The following is a 5061-nucleotide window of genomic DNA, read 5'->3' as shown; positions in this document are numbered from 1 at the left end:
TATATCTGAAAGGGGTGGTTCTCCTGTCGTGTTCTGACAATGCTTAATCCCCAGCTCATACGGTCGTTTGCAGATGACATGACTCATGACATTAGATGACAGCTGCATGACAGTAGATTCATAGCGTAGGTTCCTTCATCTGTTGCGCAATCTCGCCAAATTGCAAGGCCGTTTCGAAAACGCGTTTCTGATTTTGCTGCTTTCCGGGCGGGTCGCTTTTGGGAGCACTGCACTGATCCAGGTTCGTGCGCGACGCTGCAGCTGGGCGGCGGTCAACAGGTAACGAATGCGCCGATGACGTGCAGTGAGAATCACATTGCTACATTTGTCACATTGCTACATTCAAGAATCACATTGCTACAACGCGCTCTGCTGGCGGTATTATGCTAAAAAGTAGCTTGTACCTATTTCATGCCCCTTTATTGCATGGTTCCTTAAACATTGGTTCGTAGCATTTTAAATTCCAGTTTTCGAGATAACAAACTTTCTTTGATCTCACCTAGTGGGGTAAGGTATTAACAAAGCAATACAGGACTCATAACCAATCACACAATTTTGGTTAGCCCAAGGCAATGAAACACTTGAATGAGACCAATTTCCTCGTATTTTTCCACGAGCCTCTATCATTTCAGTTAGGAAATGACATGTGGGACAGCCCCTCCTTCCTCAGTCAGCTCATGTTCTAAAAAACGCAGAATCTGGGCGAGGGCTAAGGGGAGTGCACGCCATTGGTGAAAAATGTAACGCCTTTAGGTTATAACTCAATAATATACTCTGTTCAAACCTACGGATCTCCAAAAACAGCACGGAGAAATGACAGTGTAGCACCACAAAAGTTACAAAGGTTGTTGAATCTTAACGCAATTAGATAAGACAGTACCCTCAGCCTTTCTCCTCGTCGGATAGCCGGGAGAAAGGAGGGATAGATGCATTAATGTTTCGGCTTCATGCCGTCATCAAAACGAATATGAGCCCCTAAAATCTCACATTCGTTTCCATAAAGGCATGGAGCCGAAATATGAATGCATTTACAACTCCTTTCTCTGAGTTATTTTGCAAGAAATAAGGATCACAGTGCTGTTCTAACTTTGCGTATAATATCCCCCGCAGCTGCTCTTATCAGCTTGCTTAGTGTAATTAGTTGGTTTGGGTTCCCTGTGCAAGATATATTTTAACGACTGCCCGAACATATATATATATATATATATATATATATATATATATATATATATATATATATATATTAAACGATTGCCCGAACATTTAGCACACGGAACACAATATGCAACACCAGACGTCAAACATTTTCCTTTCAGTCACGCTGAACACGCATTACACATTCGTCTACCATGCGGATGCTCAGGTTCAGCAAAGTCCTGATGAGCTAGTTGGTTTTTTAGCGTGTCTTGTAATGCTGCTCGCATGTTAAGCTTTGATTTTTGGAGCAGTATTTACTTTTACGCATCGGCGCAAGGAAGAATAAAAAAGAGGTGAAAATACCAGATCTAGACTGCCGCTCCGTTGGTAATGGGATGGTTGATGACGTTGGCGCGGCTTTACAGTAAATTCAACATACAAGATGCTTGTCTTAGCCGTTCACCTGCCACAGATTCTGGATTTTGAAGCCACGAGGCCGTTCATCCGCACCAACATCATGAACCATGCCAACACCAGCGGCGCTAGCAGTCTGGATCTGGTGATTTTGACGGATTTTTTTACTTTTTAGCATGCTCAGGAGACCATGTGCGCAAAATTTAACTCTGTCTTTAAGTATCAAAGCTTAACATACGGGTGGCATGGCAAATCAAGCAGGCAGTGAAGGCCGACTCGCTTATTCAGCCAACTCTGAACCTAAGTGCCCATCTGGAAGACGAGTGTGTAATGGGTGCGCAGCGAGGCACGGAGGAAAGCGTTTGACGTCTGGTGTTGTATATCGTGTTTCATGTGTTTTCTGCTTGAGCAAGGATGAAACGGTATTTTACGCAAGCCAGTGAAACCGACAAGATTAACTTTTGGCGTAAGAGCCTTAATAGATATCTGAATCACTATGCATTATTTAACTGAAACCTTTACGTCGGGAAACATTTCTTTATATGACGCATCTTGTAATCTGTAGTTTCTGAGCGTTGGCGCTCGCTCATTTATTTCTTTTTTCAATGAGCACGTCTAAGCTGGCGGGTTTGGGAGATATTTGTCGCGTGCGAATGTTGTGGCATATGCGTAATTGTTTCCTCTGGTGCATCTTTTTGGCCTCATCGGACTTCGTCTCGGGCCTTGTTTTTGGTTTTGTATGCGTCCATGGCGGTGTCCGAAAATTGATACAAAACGGTGACAATGGTTCCAAAATTCTCAACTTTGTAAGACTTCTAAGCGTGTTTTATGACTGATTCAATGCCTTACATTTGCACTGTACTGACCAGCCTAAAAAATCAAATGAATGAGATGAAATAGAAAAATCTGAAACACAAACCTGAGCTATTCGGAATTATTTCGAGACTACTGGTATTGCACACTGCATACGCCTGAACTAAACTTCAGTGGTAAATACAAAAAGATAGCGTACTCAGATTAAGGGTTGTGGTGAATATCAATGGCATCTCATTGAAAATGTCTGAAGTTGTTAAGAAAGTCATTGTCACCTTGTGGTCAACAGCAGTGATTGTACAGTCGCTCATTTCAATTGTTTTTTTTTTAACATGACCCAGAGATGGGATCAGAGGATGATCTCGTTTAAGGAGATGAAAAGAACCTGTGGCAAGCTTTCTTTCTCAACGTCGGTGGGTTCACATACAACCTATGAAAATGCTGGTGGCGGCCGCTATTGCTTTGAAGGGAGAATACCGGGTTGCATATCATTTCAAAATGATGGTGATAATATCTTACCACTCAGTGTAGCTACCCAACCCACCACAATCACGATCCCAAATGATGCCTGTACAGCGCAGAATGTTACTTTGATAGCCTGCTGCTTTATTATGATGTATTAGTTTTCAAGTTTTCACAACGGAGACCATTCTCTTTAGAAGGCTATCGTTTCAATTACTCACGTTTTACTTGAATATTGGTGGGTTGCATCGGTTTTCACCAACTCAATGTGCAGCTTAATCGGGGAACAAGACACAGTACGCTCGCGGTTATTCGTAACTACATGTCCTGGACCACCAGCACTTGGAAACACATGACATGTCGGCTGAAGACTGCTAGGTGGGCATACATTTCAGGACCCTCTGGAACTAGGATCATTTCAGACCGCCCTTTCTTATCGCGATGCCCTTTGCATGCATGGATCGAGACCATTCATCGGACTAGGTCATGCTACCGGGTCAATCATTGGTATTGAAATTATCTCTCGAAATGTACCGAAGAGTTGACCAATTCCTTGGTGTCTCTTTGCCTCAGACAAGTTTCCTGTTAGATGTAACGTTTCATTAAATTTTTAGCTTTTCATGCAGATTGAGAACAATTTTTACGGCCCAACAGGATTTCCTGGGATACAATTTGATAAAGCGCAAAGCCGCTACCAGTTAAAGGACAGCTTAGGTATATATGACTATTGGCTAAACTATCTTTACATTTGGTAGCCGCCTATAATCTTTCGTCATATTTCGCGACAATCATTCAATTATTTTCGCTCATTTTTGAAAGTGGTTCTCTCCATGCTGGAACCAAATTACAAAATATCAAACTCTTCATGAAACCCATCAGTTCTTTGTAATCTGCCATTCCTCTCCCTGTATCCGAAACCTAGATTCAGATCCTATCCTTGGATCGCGACACCAAGTGAACATTAATGCTAACCTTGTAAAAAAGCAACCATGTACCACTGCGCATTATCTTCATGAAGACAAGCATGTCTATAAGCATGCCTAGCGTATATAAGAATGATAAACCCGTCTTTCCTAATCCAATGGCACCATTTTTTGTAGTTGATACAGACCATCTTTCCAAACTCCGCCCAGGACCTGTTGGATACGCGACCGGTTAATCTTCTTTCAGAACAGATGTCTGCTTTGCATCTTCGAAGGTTCTTGAATGCTTTGGAACCCATTTGGGAACGCAAGGGCTTTATAAAGATCTGCGGCCACTTTTGTTGACTAGTAGCAGACCCTCGCAGCTCAGTGGGCCACTTCGTAGATGTCGATTTTACTTAACCCTGTCCCAGACTCACCGGTTTGCTATAAACGCGAATGGATAGAAAATGGTGGGGGGGGGGGGGGCGATAGGGGATATGTTGACCCTTGCTATTTCCAAACTATGGAGAATGCTGCTTTGCGGAAAAAACAGCATCGGATTGGCCGCAGCAAGACCTGGGGATTTCCCGCAGGATTTGCTGGGTCAAAAGGGTACACTCTTTGGTCGGGTCAGATGTTAATTTTTATCGAAAGGCAGACTTCTTCAGTCTTACATGCTAATGCTTATTAAATAGTGCAATATACACACGTCAGGTGTCTTCTACAGGCATCCTTCTTCTTTAATTTTGAGCAAGTACTTTAGTGATTTTGCGTGTTTTGGCCAAACAGTGATGATGCAGGGTTCAGCAAACGTAAAATTGGTGTAGTCCCCGCCGCCCGTGATGGCAGATTCGTCGGGTGCCGGCCGCGGCCGTACCGGCTGGATGCTACTGTGCAGTGTTCTTCAAACGTTTTCACCCAAAAATCAGAAATGCTACAGCACCTTAGAGGCATATGAAAATTTTGGCGTGATTGCATGAATTTTCAGGGGAGCACTGGTAAAAAGTCATCAGGCAGCTTGCATCGACCCCCCCCCCCCCCCCACCCACACTCCTATCTGGTTGACGGCTAAAACCTATACGGAAACCTTATGGAAAGCTGTCTGTTTAGTGCAGGCAAAGCGCACGTGGCGCGCCCCGTATCTGGCCATCGTTGCCGCGAACTGCATTATTTTTTTCGGCGTGCGAGTACAACTTGTTTGTTGCGTTTGTCCCTGGTGCTCTCTTCGGACATCCGCACCAGGACGATCAAAAGAGGGCAGCCTTTAATGCGCCGAATGCGCCAGAGGGAAGCGTACATTCGTACAGACGTCCACACGGACATTCAGACA

Source organism: Pollicipes pollicipes, unplaced genomic scaffold (genome assembly GCF_011947565.3).
Source record: "Pollicipes pollicipes isolate AB1234 unplaced genomic scaffold, Ppol_2.1 Scaffold_7231;HRSCAF=8579_pilon_pilon_pilon, whole genome shotgun sequence".
Taxonomy (NCBI): Eukaryota; Metazoa; Arthropoda; class Thecostraca; order Pollicipedomorpha; family Pollicipedidae; genus Pollicipes; species Pollicipes pollicipes.
This window is presented reverse-complemented; position numbering follows the sequence as displayed.